The 16378-nt window shown below is 40.0% G+C and overlaps 1 non-coding gene across 1 annotated transcript; it reads left to right on the top strand.

The window, feature by feature from the left end:
- Nucleotides 1–327: 327 nt before the first annotated feature.
- LOC118008324 lies at nt 328–432 on the top strand. Its single transcript, XR_004678644.1, has one exon. It is a non-coding gene; the product is annotated as a U6 spliceosomal RNA (small nuclear RNA).
- Nucleotides 433–16378: the final 15946 nt, after the last annotated feature.

Raw genomic sequence — 16378 nt, 5'->3', positions numbered from 1 at the left:
TTTTTATTCATGCCATTCACAAATTGGTCTGGTTTGTGTTTATCTTAACATTTTTAATCTTGTGTCCAGCCACACATCTGATTTTTCAGTTCCTATACTTCATGGTCATGATGTCTTCTCATCATCTGAATTATATTAAATTCAAACATTTGCATAGTTGCCACACAGAGTCTAACTTTTTCACGTGTATCACTACTTTTTTTCAAAATCTTAACTGGTCAAACTATAGTTGTGTTTCAATGAATACTTATACAAATACAAAGTTCTTTTCTTTTCACCTAGGCATTAAGGAACAAAATTCATTTTCACTGATGTAGATATTTTGTAGAGCTTACTTCGACAGCATGTTTAGTAAAATTGGAATGATGCAAAGTAGATTACTGTGGCCCCTGGGCAAGGATGACACACACATCCGTGATGTAGATATTTTGTAGAAGTTGATTCTGTCGGTAATTTTCAGGAAGCCACACTTACATATTTGAACCTTCACCTACCTTGGAGTATTGTTACTGTCTGAACAAATGATTAATGCCAACCCTAAAATAGAAATATTTTAGTAGAAATATCGCAGTGGAATCAAATTTTATTGGTCACTGTTCAAAGAGATAATTGTATTCTTCTGGATCAAATTGCATATTCTAAATGCCATTTCCTATAAAAGTTCATTTCTTAGCTCTTTTTGGCACTCTGTGTCTTTCTACACTGTGATTTCAGAAGGCTCCTCCTAGTGGAAGGGCTATTCCTTTCTTCAGAGTCAGAGAAATAAGATCACATGGAGGGGGACAGCTACATATGAGATGGCACAGATGACAAATTACCACCTAACATTATATTATTTATGCAGGTGTTTTTGGTTTACATCTGTGACCTTCAATTCATAGAATGTATGCATCATGTACATGGCATTTTGCAGTGATTTTGAGGAGTCCTGTGACCTCAGGTTATCAAGCCCAATATTTCCTCAAGCTCTGACACTTTATAACTCTATGACTCAAGAGTTATTGTCATGCTCTTCCTCCCACTGATCCTCAGATCAGTGAGACAGAATATTCATATGAACCAATTTGGAAATTTGTCAAAATTCAAAGAGACCATTACTGGCAGATCCTAAAATTGCACAAAACTTTTTTTTTTTATTTTCTACCCCCCACTCACTCTAAAAAATTCAATTCTTGGGGTGCCTCAGTGGCTCAGACAGTTAAGCGTCTGCCTTCAGCTCAGGTCATGATCCCAGGGTCCTGGGATCGAGCCCCACATGGGGCTCCCTACTCAGGGGGAGTTGGCTTCTCCCTCTCCCTCTGCTCTTCTCCCTGCTTGTGCTCTCTATGTTGCTCTCTCCCTCTCTCTCGCTCTTAAATAAATAAATAAAAACCTTTAAAAAAAAAATTCAATTCTTTCCACTATGCTGTGCTGCTATTCTATCTTCTCCCACAAGCACTGAACCCATGTGTAATGATTAACATGTCTGAGCAAAACCCAGATCTATCATGGTAATAATTTTTTTTCTCATGTATTCTTTTTATTACTTTTTTAAAAAAGATTTTATTTACTTATTTGACAGAGACACAGCGAGAGAGGGAACACAAGCAGGGGGAGTGGGAGAAACAGGCTTCCCGCCGAGCAGGGAGCCTGATGCGGGGCTCCATCCCAGGACCCTGGGATCATGACCTGAGCCAAAGGCAGATGCTTAACGACTGAGCCACCCAGGCGCCCCTCTTTTTATTACTTTTGATTACATGCAAAATATGTGAACACTTCTTGAATTATCTATTGCTAAACAAATCACTCCCCAGTTAGTGGTTTAAAACAATACTTAATTATTTTGTCATCAGTTCTGCTGTCAGGGAGGTGGGCAGGGCTTAGCTGGGGACCTCTGCTCTGGGGCCTCCCACCAAGTTGCAGTCAAGGCCCACAGCCGTTGCTGGGTTCAGCGGGAGCAGGATCGGTTCCCAGCTGACTCCGTGGTTGTTGGCAGGGCTCAGTTCCTCTAGGGCTGCAGGCTTGAGGGCCTCAGTTCCATGCTGGCTGTTGAACCAGAGCTGCCCCACTTCCTGGCCAGGTGGCCCTCTGCACCAGAGTCATCACTTGCCGGGGCCAGGGAAGGAAGTCACAAGCTTGTATAACCTGGCCATGGCGTGTCACCTCATCCCTGGGCCGTACTCTCTTCATTCACAGCAAGTCATTGCATTCAGCCCAGTGTGAGGGGGAGGTGATTACACAAGAGTGTGAACAGCAGGAGCTGGGGATCAATGGGAGCCACATCAGAATCTGCCCACCACAAATATACTCATATTACATGGATTTTTGTAACTCAAATCTCATAAATTCTCTCAAGAGCTCCTTGATTGATGAATGCATGTGGTTTGGGGGAGGAATGGTTTACTTACTAATTCAAATACATACACTTTGTTGGCAAACCCTGCGCTAGATGATCAGAATATGGGAGTGAATACCTGGTCCTTGCCTCAAGGGGCTCAACTTCTGTCTATGGCAGAAGACAGACACATGAGCAAGGTTGTGAACAGGGCTGTAAGGAGGGTGAGTCGTGAGAGGCAGGACGTTTCCATGCCAATATACCCCCTTTGTATGATTTCTCTAAGTTTGTGGCCTGATGTTAGGTGAGTATTAACATTATTTTACTCTTAAAATTTGTTTTATTCAGTTAACCATCCATGGTCACTCCTTACTCCCTCATAGTGAAATGGGAGCTAATAAAGATGATTATAAAACTATGGTACAAGATTGAACAGTTGACCCAAAGAAAGGAGTGGTCATATCCACACTGGAGAGCAGTCAGGAAAGGTCTTCATGGGGAGATGGAGTTAGATTTGAGTCCTAAAAGGCAATATCCCAATCGGATGGCTGGGTGTATATGGTTGGTGGTGCCATTTAGCAAGGCACGGAATACATGAAAAGAAGCAGGTTTAGATGCAGTATGAAGGCTGATCTTAAAATCACATTAGTCGGGGTTCAGATGAAGAAAATAAAATCCATGCTCTCTAGTTAAAGAAAATAAAACAGTGTTTAATATAAGTTCTTGCACAATTCCTAGAAGAGGCTGGCCCTGAGCTGAGGCATCATGGGTCCACTTCCTACATGAGAAAAAGATGTCTTTGAGCCTGCCTCTCTGGAAATGGCATGCATCACTGAATGCAGTGTTTGCTCTAGTCTCCCATCTATAACTATGGTTGTGAGAACGTCTGGAAAATGCAGTCATTCGGTTCTCTAGCCCTGATCAAAGGGCATGGGAATGGCGGAGGCCATCAGTCACATGGAAACGTTGAACATTTTCTTTGAAGTGCCTGTGGGACACCCTTCTGGAGAAGCCCAACAAACTTTGGATAGACAGGGCTGAAGTTCAGGGGCAACCTACACGCAAGAGATCTAGTGGTGGCTGAAACTCCGAAAACATGTATCACCCGAAAAGAATGTGAGAACCAACAAAGGCTCCTAACAACTCTCTGTAGTACTGTATATTCATTTTTAGAAAGAGCCAAGAACATTAGAAACCCTAAGTTGCCAAGAACCAATTAAAGCATCAATTTCAACTTTCGCCTGATATTTGAATTTGTTGGCTTCCTCGCTAAATTAATGAGCAATGACACTGAGCTTAATATCTTTCAAAACTACCCACCCCATTGTCAGACGATGTGTTGTCTTTGACACTATGTTAGATTCATCCAAAATTATTTTCCCATAAACCTCCACCCATTCACTTTTTTTTTCAATACCAGGAGCCTACCAAAATATGTTTGTGACCCATTTCCTTCAAATATCTATCAAAATTTGTAGGGAATTCATAATATTGTCAGCCTCCTCCTTGGATCGATCGCAAGCTATAAGCTACTTTGAATGCTAGCAAACATTTCTGTAAAGAGACAGTGAAAATCCTAGAGGGTTCTGTTTCCTGGTATTCTGTGGGTCCCCAGGGCTTTGAAGAGATTCCTGAAGCTTGATCATCACCACCCTCACCCCAGCTTCATGACCCCCTGCACTGATACTAGATGACATTTGATTCAAAGGGATTGGTTTGCTAAGGTGATTATGTAGCGGAGTAAAGCTACCATTTTTTGTTTGTTTGTTTTATTTAAGTTCAAGTTGGTTAATTTCAGGGAAGCTAACAGTTTCTAATCTGTTACGTAATGTAGATACTGTGCTAGATCTTTTATTTACTGGTTTTATTTAACACCTACTAGTAAGGTAACTGGTGTTCTCTCTTTATCCTAGACAAGAAAATGAAAGCTCAGAGATGTTGGGTAACATGTCCCTGTATTAATTTCTTCATCCTTTAACAGTCCTCTCTTTACTATACTGCCACTGAGAAGCATGGCAGGGTGCAAAACGAAGATCCTTTTTGGTCTGTCCTATCGCTCAGTGGATTAATTTGATCAGATTTAGGTTCCAATGAGAATTCTTAGAATGCTCTCACTTTGTATTTTGTTTTGCTTTATTTTCCCCTGAAAATAGTTTTCCCTTGTCATTGCATCGATAAATCCCTATCCAGAACATCTCTCTCGGGTAGCATCCCACGTGGTAGATTTTGGTTCTCAGCTTATCTTACTCCCTATATGGCTCACGTGGCTTTGGGGCTTCAGTGTCAGGCAGGAGCCCAGAAGAGGGTGTGATTGTTTTTGTCAACTTCTGAGATTAACTGCATCCTTCATGCCTAGAGCGGGGAGAAGCTTGGGATGTATTAAGTGCCATGTGATAAACGTGTTAAGACACTTAGGATATTGTTTAGGAAATTTGAATTGCGTACTCACTGCTATTGGCTGCTTGTTTATTGGCTTAAAGAATATTATTATTGCAATGGACTCTCAACTCTATGGTCAACTCATCTTCGACAAAGCAGGAAAGAATGTCCAATGGAAAAAAGGCAGTCTCTTCAACAAATGGTGTTGGGAAAATTGGACAGCCACATACAGAAGAAGGAAACTGGACCATTTCCTTACACCACACATAAAAATAGACTCCAAATGGTTGAAAGACCTCAATGTGAGACAGGAGTCCATCAAAATCCTAAAGGAGAACACAGGCAGCAACCTCTTCGACCTCAGCCACAGCAACTTCTTCCTAGAAACATCGCCAAAGGCAAGGGAAGCAAGGGCAAAAATGAACTCTTGGGACTTCATCAAGATAAAAAGCTTTTGCTTAGCAAAAGAAACAGTCAACAAAACCAAAAGACAACCGACAGAATGGGAGAAGATATTTGCAAATGACATATCAGATAAAGGGCTAGTATCCAAAATCCATAAAGAACTTATCAAACTCAACACCCAAAAAACAAAGAATCCAATCAAGAAATGGGCAGAAGACATGAGCAGACATTTTTCCAAAGAAGACATCCAAATGGCCAACAGACATATGAAAAAGTGCTCAACATCATTTGGCATCAGGGAAATACAAATCAAAACCTCAATGAGATACCACCGCACACCAGTCAGAATGGCTAAAATTAACAAATCAGGAACGACAGATATTGGCAGGGATGCGGAGAAAGGGGAACCCTCCTACACTGTTGGTGGGAATGCAAGCTGGTGCAGCCACTCCGGAAAACAGTATGGAGGTTCCTCAAAAAGTTGGAAATAGAGCTACCATACGATCCAGCAATTACACTACTGGGTATTTATCCCAAAGATACAAATGTAGGGATCTGAAGGGGTACGTGCACCCCAATGTTTATAGCAGCAATGTCCACAATAGCCAAACTGTGGAAAGAGCCAAGATGTCCATCGACAGATGAATGATAAAGAAGATGTGGTATATATATACAATTGAATATTATGCAGCCATCAAAAGGAATGAGATCTTGCCATTTGCAACGACGTGGATGGAACTGGAGGGTGTTATGCTGAGCGAAGTAAGTCAATCAGAGAAAGACATGTATCATATGACCTCACTGATAAGAGGAATTCTTAATCTCAGGAAACAAACTGAGGGTTGCTGGAGTGGGGGTGGGTGGGAGGGATGGGGTGGCTGGGTGATAGACATTGGGGAGGGTATGTGCTTTGGTGAGTGCTGTGAATTGTGCAAGACTGTTGAATCACAGATCTCTACCTCTGAAACAAATAATGCAATATATGTTAAGAAAAAAAAAGAAGAAGATAGCAGGAGGGGAAGAATGAAGGGGGGAAATCGGAGGGGGAGACAAACCATGAGAGACGATGGACTCTGAAAAACAAACTGAGGGTTCTAGAGGGGAGGTGGGTGGGAGGATGGGTTAGCCTGGTGATGGGTATTGAGGAGGGCACATTCTGCATGGAGCACTGGGTGTTATGCACAAACAATGAATCATGGAACACTGCATCAAAAACTAATGATGTAATGTATGGTGATTAACATAACAATAATTTTTTTTTTTAAAGAATACTATTATTTCAAGAGATCTGGGGTCCAGAAGCCTTGACCCATTTCCTGTTGGTTTTACAGATTCATTTTACAGATGAAATAATTGAGACAGTACATGATGGAATAATGAAGTGTCTTTTCCAAAGTCATAGAGAAAATTAGTAAAGTAAAAGAAAATGGGCCATAACTCAGAATTATGAAGTCTTATGTCCAAACTCTCCCCCCCACCCCCCGCCCACACGCGCGCACACAGACACACACACACACACACACAGACTCCAACTAAACCCTTTTCTTCCTCTCTGAGAGATAACATCCTTCATGGAGGTACATTACCCACAGGTCAACATCAGATCAAATGGCCAGAATCTGGTTGGTGCTGGCCATTAAGTGGTGACCTTGGTGCTCTCTCTTAGAGACGAGAATTGCTAGGGGGAGGTTGTAGTATGTACTTATTTTCCTGTATCACATACTTCCATCATCTTATTTCTCCGGACCAAATGGGACATTAGACCACTTGGAAAATTTTTACAATTGCATATTGTATCCATGTGTGGAGTACGAGCCCTGTTTCAAATGTGTACATACATTGGCAACCTCTCTTTTTCCTTTCAGGAAGTTGGAAACAGATGTTTCAGCTAAACTAATAACTGGGCTTCTGTATTTGTGTTTGGCATTCAAAGAACTTCTATCCAGTGGGTTAAAGTCAAATTCATATAGTTTGCCTGATGAAGTGAAAGAATAACGTGTTTGATAAATATAGGAATTTTTTTTTGTCATTGGAAGATACTCTTCATTTACTTAAAAAGGTGTGTGAAAACCTATGTGTGAACAGGGGCCTGCATTTCACTTTGTCCAATGACTATAACAAATATCTCCTGCTCGATATCATGAGAACTAATTGACGTATCATCTCATACTGCTTGCTAATGCCTTACGTGTAGCCTATGCCTTATCCGCATAGACAGATGCCAGTCTTCTTAGGCACCAATAAACCATGGTTTAGTCTTTTTTTTTTTTTCATAATTTATTGTCCAGGAACTATCAGAGTAAAGAATTCTTTTTAGTGTAAATGTGCACTAAATAGCTAGCTAGCTAGATAGATAGATAGATAGAACTAATTGTCTATCACGTTCTAGGGTCTCAGAAAGCAAAAATAAATAAGGATTGCTCCTGTCTTCAAGAAGCTCATATCTTCACGGAAGACACACCCATGGATTCAACCAACTGCATGCAATATAATAAATGCTCACAGTGCCACCTGGTGTGCACAGAGCTTCCTGTTCTCTTCCTCCTTCGCTTCAGTGAGGAGGGCATGAATGGCCCAGCTTGACAGATGAAGAGATGCAGGATTACAAGTGCGCGTCACCCACCCCAAGTCCCACAGCAAGTAAGCCACAGAGTGCACGGGACTTCAGGCCCTCTGATCTCTTGTCTAGTGCTTGCCAACCCTCTTCATCAGCCTTTGAAGTGTGAGTCATGTGCTAGAGAGCTAGTTATGCACCAGACCAGAGGGGTGGGAGGCACAGTAGAGGGGAGGGGCCTCCAGCTGAGGAACCTGCTCTCTCTTTATATTCTTACCCTCTCATCAGGGAGAGAGGTAGATCTGTGCAGAATCTGTGCTTTTATCCAACATCTACACACCAATGAGGACAACAACTCACTCCCTTCCTGGGGCCTCAACTCAGCCTTCCTGCTTATTAGGGTGTGTGTGTGTGTGTGTGTGTGTGTGTGTCTGTGCACCTCTGTTTGCTTTTTTTAACAAGTTTGCCTGTAGCATGTTTTCATCTCATAAAATCTTGTTGAAAGCCATTAAACTTGCTATTCATTCTTCACCTGACAATTTTATTGGCCACTATGTTTAATCTAGCAAAGGCACTTGTTCATGTTCCCTCGTCTTGACCCAGCCTCTGACTGATCTCAAATAAACTAATTAAATTAGCTCGGCAATCACTGTCTATTTGTAAAGTGTGCTGACACCTTGCTCTTGATACTGGAAGAGGTTATTTGTTTCAGTTGTCCAAATTTAAGCTTAGGCTTCTCTGTCTTTAAACTATAAAGAAGGCCCTTCATGTCTTCATTCATTTATACAAACATCTATTGACCACCTCTGTTTATATCAGACTTTGCATTAGAGATTGGAGATGGCGTTATCGGTGGGACGCCGCCCCTCCCCAGGGAGAGGCAGAGTTAATATAATATGGAGTGATAATGTTCTTAGAGAGGTGCACATACTCTACTGTCAGGGCACAGAGAAGGTAGAAAGAAAATATGCCTGGAAAACCAGATTTCACAGAGGAGATGGAATCTGAGCTAACCTTTTGGAGAATAACAGGTGAACCAGATGACTGGTGCAGAGGGTGACTTCTCAAGGTCAAGGGGAGCAGAATGTGCAAAGGCACGGAAGCCAGAAAGTGCTGGGTATGTTCAGGAGCCTGACAGAGTGTGGCGCTGCCAATGTGAAGGGCGTACAGGGCAGAGCGGAGTGAGAAGGGCCTGGAGGCAGAGTTAAGGGGTAGATAAAAGAGTTCGGCAGCCTGAGCAGATGGACCTTTATCCTAAAAGCCAGAAGATCTTAAACTCGGGTCCATATGCTGATGTTAGATGTCAATAAGGCAACTAAAATGTCACTTATTTTCTCTCTATATGCAGTTTGGGGGCAAGAGACAATACTGTGGTGAACTTTTCAAAGACATTCTTGACCCAACATATTTTGAAACCCCTTCTTTAGGCAACAATGTACCATTGTGGATCATTAAGATGAAGGGGAAATGATCAAGTCAGTGCTTTAGAAATTCTAAACATGCACTGAAGCCATTTGCTCCCATGTAATTAATATGCGCAAATGCATTTGTTGTTTTCATGATGTGCAGAAAAATACTCTTTGTGATAAGCTACAGGAACTAAAGATTTTTGACCAGATATGCAGACTCCTTAAATTTTGGCAACTTCTCTGTTTCTTCAGAAATGGGTAACCTGGGAAGGATTGAAAAGGTATTATTGGGAAACAAAGTACTCTATTTGAAAAGACTTGCGACTCTTGCCTATGGGAAGCATGGCATTTGGGGAAAGGTTGGTCATGTGTGCTTTGGGTCTGTGGACCGTGGCCCTGAATGGAACATTGAATGGCTGAAGCATCTGCTGGCATTAACCTCTGCATTTCAATATTTATAGCTTCTACAGGACTTTTAAACAAATGCTAATACTTTTATCAAGGGGAAAAATGTGAAGCCTGGAGGGCCCCCTGGGAACTTGAGCAGGGGATTTAAACAGGATTTGAACATAGAACTTCTCCTAAATCCACACTGCATGAATTTGCAAATTCTCGAGTTAGGGAAAATGTGATTATGTGTTAGCAATAATTACAGTGTTCATCAAGAAATAAACACTATTTTTTTCCTGATGAATGAATTAAGCAAAATATCCAACAGAGTTCCTGGTATGTGAACTTGATTCAGAGAGAAAGCAGTGGTTGTGCAGTTTTCCAAGGACACATTTCATATAAAGAAAGAGGAGAAAGAGGATACAGTGAAGCAATCTCTGGAGCAGAAAGAACCACTTCAGAGCCCTAATCAGGATCTACCATAGTTAGGCATGGAGGTCTAGGAGTTTATTAGTGGATGTTACAAGTTAAATGGCAGGTAGATAAATGGACAAGTTGGAATAAGAACGGCAATGGACAAAGGAACTCAATCAGGGCTTATAAAGTGCAAGTGCTTTTCTAAGTATGATCCCATGTAAACCTCACAACAACCCTGTAAGACTATTACTATATTTAGCATCTTTATAAAGATTTTTTTTTTTTAAAGACATTATCTTGGTAAATGGCTGGCTTAAATGAATGAGTGATGAAACTGGTAGTCTGTGTATTAGTTATGCCGGCTATTATAACAAAAATCCCCAAATTTCAATGACATCACAGTTAATTCTCCCTCCTGAACAGTCTAAAATGGGTGTTTCTGGTGGCCAGAGAATCTTCATTTTCTTAATTCTGAGATTTAGCCCTTTCTCGCTTGTGGCTGATCCATCCCTCATGTCTGTGGAGGCCCCTGGTTCTAACCAGGGAAGGGGGAGATGGAGAAAGCTTACCCATCTTGCAGTATTCCGGTGCTTAAAACTAGTCACATAGTGTCAGGTAGAGGCAAGAAGGGTTCAAAGTGTAGTTCAGGCTGAGTGTCAACTTCCCAGATACAACTATATATATGGAAAGGTAGCTCAAATTTTTGATAGACAATTAGCTGTCTCTGTCAGAGATTCCATCCGAGGTCTATTTATAGTATTAGTGGTTCTCAACCCTGTCAGATCCAAATGTCCCTGTTTTATAACAAATAGTTGAATGCTTTCTCTACCATCTGGAAATAAATTCATAAATTACATAACCTACCTACACACAAATTTTCAAAAAGCAAATAGGATTCTTTCATGTAACCAAATGGAGAAATAAAAGAAATCTGTAATAAGATAGTAGATATTTCAAGATGTAAATACTGAGAAACAACTACCCGACAATGTATTCGTTACTTGTGTATGTATGTAGAAAGACTGCATGTGTGATAGCTACATACTTCGGTGTTTTGTATTAGACATTAAAATTTTATTAGAAATTTTGGGTTACGTGGTTTTCAGTATAGTAAGCAAGTCTTAGTAAACTTCCCAAGAAAAGAATTTACAATCCCCCCTCAATATATACAAGAAATGCATTATATATTGCCTATTAAGATCATGAAAAAGTACCTTGCATTTATATGTAAAATTATAAGTAGTTTTTTGTTTGTTTTTATCTACATGAATAGCCAGAGGTATTCAAAATCCAGTCATTGGTCAGGACCATCCTTCACATTACAGAACACCTGGCTATCCTGTTTGGTCCACTAAATTCAAGGAAAGTTTCCTCAGTTATTACGACAACAGAAGCATCCCTCCAAATTTACAAAATGCCACTTGGGACCGATAACTCCTCTTTATCAAAAACCACTCCAATAAGTCATATTGCCTCCTTGAATTTAAATTTTTATATAAACTCTTTAAATTTTGAAAATAGTTCTAGAATTACAGAAAAATCATAGAGTGTACAGAAAGTTTCCATATATTCACATCCAGTTCCCTTGGTTATTAACATCTTTTATCCATATGGTATATTTGTCATAATTATGAACAAACATTGCTATTTTATTATAAACTCAAGTCCAACTTTCTTCAGTTTTCTTTCGTTTTTACCTATTTTTTTTCTTTCCTAAGATCCCATCCAAGATATCACATGGCATTTAGTTGTCATGTCTGCTTAGGTTCCTCTTGGCTCTGACAGTTTCTCAGAATTTCCTTATTTTTGATAATCTTGACAGTTTTGAGGAGTGCTAGTCAGGTATTTTGTAAAACATTCTTCATTTGGGACATGTCTGATTTTTTTCCCATTATCAGACTGGGGTGATGAGATTTAGAGAGGAAGGCGACAAAGATCAAGTGCCATTTTCATTACATCATGTCAAGGACACATTCTGTCAACATGACTCATCATTGTCCATGTTGACCTTGATCATCCAGTTGATAGTGTTGTCAGGTTTCTCCACTTAAAGGTGATCTACCTCTTTTTCTGTTTTGTATTCTGCAAGGATGTCACTATGTACAGTCCTTACTTAGGAGCAGGGAGATATGTTCTACCTCAATTGAGAAACACAAACTTAATAAATTGGACATAAATTATGTCCAAGAGATTTGTCTCTTCATGATTTTAATTTATCCAATCAATTATTTATATTTATTTACATGGGTATACATCCATGAGTATGTACTGATATAAATAAATTTTACAATTAAAACTAATAATTAAAATATAAATAATAAAGTAAATATAAGTAAGAAGTTAATAGCAAATTCATTTAAAAATCAGGAGAAACAGTTTGGTTTATGGAATACTACTTTATTTATTTTGGTTCTCAAACTGTTCCAGCTTTGGCTTTGGTGCTCTTACAGTTAGGCTTTATGTCTCTTTGACACACCCTCAACCACCACCACCACCTTCTTCTCCTTCTCTCCTCCTCCTTCTTTCTCTTTCTCTTCCTCTTCTTCTTTTCCTTCTTCTCCTCTTCCTCCTTCACCTCCTCCTTCTTCCTCATCATAGCACTTCCTTACTTGCTAACACCACAGGATGTTCTAGGCTCATTCAATGCTAGCATATATGTACAGTGGCATCAGAGTTGTTCATCTGTACCCTCATGGGAAGCAATTTTATCAACTAGAACACAGTGCTTTTACTCGTTCCCTGTGCTTTCAGCCTTACAAACACCACTCATCTCCAAAGTGCCAGGGCCACACATTTCCCCAACCCCTTCAGTAAGATTATTTCATTCATTTGTAATATAGTTATGTTACTTTACCAAAGTTCATATTCCATCCCTGGATCCCTCATTCTGCTAAGTATTTTTTTTTTAATTTGTTTACATGAAAGTCCCCTCTTTGTGCTATAAATTTCAATAGTTTTTGACAAATGCATCTTATCTACCGTTAGCATATCATGCAGAGGAGTTTTGGCCCCCTGAGAAATTTTCCTGTGCTTCACCTTTCAACTTGGAAACCACTGGTCTTTTCACTGTCCCTAGAGTTCTCCTTTTCCAGACTGTCAAATAAATGGAATTATACACTCTGTGGCTTTTCAGATTGGTTTCTTTACTTAGCAGTATGCATTTAAGACTCCTTTATATCTTTGTGTGGCTGGATAGTCTATTCCTTTTTACAACTGACTAGTATTCTGTGTATGGATGAACCACTACTTATTTATACTTTCCTACTGAGGGACATGTTGGTTGTTTCTAGTTTTTGATGATTATTGACAAAGCTGCTGTAAACATTCATGTGCAGGCTTTTGTGTCAATGTAAGTTTTTAAATCAGTTGGGTAAATACTTAGGAGTGCAACTGCTTTTTTTTTTTTTTTTTGTATGGTAGGATCATGTTTAGCTTCCAGAAGCCTATGACAGACCATCTTCCAAAGTGAGTATGTCATTTTGCATCCCCACTAACCATGAATGAGTTATGCAATCATGATTATGCCTTATGGTTTGTGTTTCTCAATTGAGGCATGGGTAGCACTGGAGTGGGAATTCTTTGTTTTTCAAGACTGTCTTGCACATTACAGGAGGGTTAGCATTTGTGGCTTCTGGTGCCAAATGCTGGTAATATATGTCCTCAATCAGTGGTACAGCCAAAAAGCACCCTCACACAATTCTAACATCCTCAGGCAAAGGGAAAGTGTAACATCCCATGCTAAAAACTATTGATCTCTCTGAAAAATACGAAACTTAAAAGCTGATGTTATAATAAAAAACATAAAGGATGCCAAATTATCCCACCAACATAAAAAAAAAGTGTGCAAAATATCTTTTAAAAGCTAGAGAGAAAGATACCAACATGTCAAGGATAATCAGCTCTAAGTGTTGAACTCTGAGCAATTTTTACCCTTATTTACCTCCTTTTTTAAGTCTTGATGTAAATAGTATGCAGTACTCTTCTAAGATAAAAATATGCAAACAGTGTTCAAAAATTATGAAATGATTAATAAGTAAGTTTATTATATTAAGTGAACTGTAAGTAGCTTTATCTATGACAGATAGGTTCTTATTTCTTAACTATACTTCCATTCTTTCCTGAACCCAGGCCAGTGTGCTTCTCACATACTCCCTTTGATTGAAAATAGTGACGAGACAAAAATGAAAGGCAAGGAAAATGATAGAAAACAACCAGAAGGTTGTTTTTTTCTCCCCCATGTTCCGTGTGTGCATGTTTCCAAATGGATTCTGCAAGGATAACAGACCATCTCAACTGTACCTTTCCTTTTCCAAGTGTTTGGAGTCTCCAATTGCAATTTACAGTGTCAGCGTTTTCTATTTAAGATATAGATTTTTTTTTTTCACATTGTATTTCAGAGAAAGAGGAGAAAACAAGAGCAAAGCTAACAATATAATGCATGTTGAGGGGAGAAGGCTCTTTAAAACTGTTTTAACGTCTTATAAGACAGGCAATTTTAGCATAAAACATTTTGCCTGGCAACTGTTACCAGTGGATTCTGAGTGTTAAGGGAGATTTCATAGAATATCATATCTTGGCTATTTTCCACTCACTGATGAAAACTAGTTGGACACATTTACAAGAGCGAAATGACGTCTATAGGGACTGCTAGAACATTTTCAGCTGAGTTTGGAAAAAGAATGGACTTTGTTCCAGGCAGATCTAGGTTATAAATACTCCTCTGCTGCTTTCTAGCTCCATGACCTCAGACAAGAGACTCAGTCTCTCCGGGCCTCAATTTCCTTATCTTCAAATGAGGATTGTGACTAGGTTATTGAGAAAATTAAATACATAAGGTCCCCAGCACCCTTGTAGACATTAGCTTTGTCTTCTTAACATCTTTCCGGGACCTGGAATTGAGAGAGGAAATTAATTTCACTCAGCATCAGATCAATGTTTGTTGCTGCTTTGGAAATTGACTTTTTAGGAATTGAATCTTTTCTTACTCTACAGGAGAAAATGAATTCTATTCCATGCACTTTACATGTATATCTGTTATCTATTGCTCTATAACTAATCACCCTAAATCTTTGTGGCTAATAACAATAACGAGTTTATTATTTCTGATGATTCTGTGGGTCAGCTGGATGGTTCTCGTGTCCTCGCCTGGCCTTTGTCATGTGTGGGCACTGAGGCAGAAGTTCAGCTGGGGCAGAAATATTCAAAATGGCTTCATTTACAGGTCTGGCAGCTCATGTTGGTGGTTCGCCGAGCACCCTGTACTCTCTATTTGGCTTCTCATCCTCCAGTAGAGTAGACTGAGCTTGTTTATGTGATGGCAGAGATGTTCCAAGATGCAAGTACGGAAGCTATAACATCACTTTTGGCCCATTCTTTTACCAAAACAAGGCACGGGGTAGCCCAGATTCCAGGGGTGGGGAAAGAGGTGCCATCTCTTTATAAATGGAGCTGCAAATACTGTGGCCACATTTTTTTTCAATCTACACAATGTGTTCCTGGACTTTTAATAATTATCACAAATGCTTTGTGACATGGACAGTATGATTCACATCAATGAAATATTAGGTTACACATTTAGAAAGAAGTGATGCATAGTAGTTAAATGTGAAATTTCTGGAATCAGACAGCCTTGGTTAGAATTCAAGCTCCCTCCGTTCCCACTCGAACTAAATTGTGTGCCCTTGGGAGAGTCACTTGATATATTAATTTCCTATTGCTGTTCTAACAAATTACCAAAAACTTAGTGGCTCAAATAACACAAATTACTTCTCCGATAGTCTTGGTGGTCAGAAGTCCAAAATCAGCATGAGTGGGCTAAATTCAAGGTGTCAGCACCTTCGGGAGGATCGGGGACGACCTTCCCCTTTGCCTTTTCCAGCTGCTGGAGGCTGCCCGCACTCCTTAGGCCACGGTCCTGCCCCACTCAGCCCTGTACCCCATCTGGAATACATCCAACCCCGGTCCTCCTGCTCCCCTCCTAGAAGGATCCTTGTGATTAGATTTGACCCACCTGGCTAATCTAAAATAACCTCTTCATCTCAAGACACTTAATTTAATCACATCAACAAAGTCCCTTTTGCCAGGCAAGGAAACGTATTTGCAGTTTCCAGGGATCAGGATGTGGACATCTTTGTTTCACGGGGGTGGGGGAGTGAGGAGGTGGGGAGGTGTGTTATTCATACCACAACCCTTGGGCAAGTTGAATTCCATGCTTCAGTTTTCTTACCTATTCATGGGGTAATGTAGCTACTTCATAGCTTTGTTCTGAAGATCCCATGTGTTAAATATGTATGGTATTTATAATAGTGCCTGGCACCAAGTGAGCCCCTTGTAAGTAGCAGCTATGATGATTCTCACTACTACTACTGTTTCCCTGAGCTTACTCAATGGGGAGCAAACACCCAACCTCAGTGTCCTGGCTACACATGGATTCTGAATGAATCGCTCATTTTTTTTTAATTGATAATTTTGATACTAAGTCACCGATTCATTTAGGCACAGCGAACACAC

The sequence above is a fragment of the Mirounga leonina genome, unplaced genomic scaffold, assembly GCF_011800145.1.
Source record: "Mirounga leonina isolate KUSES-001 unplaced genomic scaffold, KU_Mleo_1.0 Mir_125, whole genome shotgun sequence".
NCBI classification, from domain to species: Eukaryota; Metazoa; Chordata; class Mammalia; order Carnivora; family Phocidae; genus Mirounga; species Mirounga leonina.
Note: the sequence above shows the minus strand (reverse complement) of the source record. Positions and strands in the feature narration are given on the sequence as shown.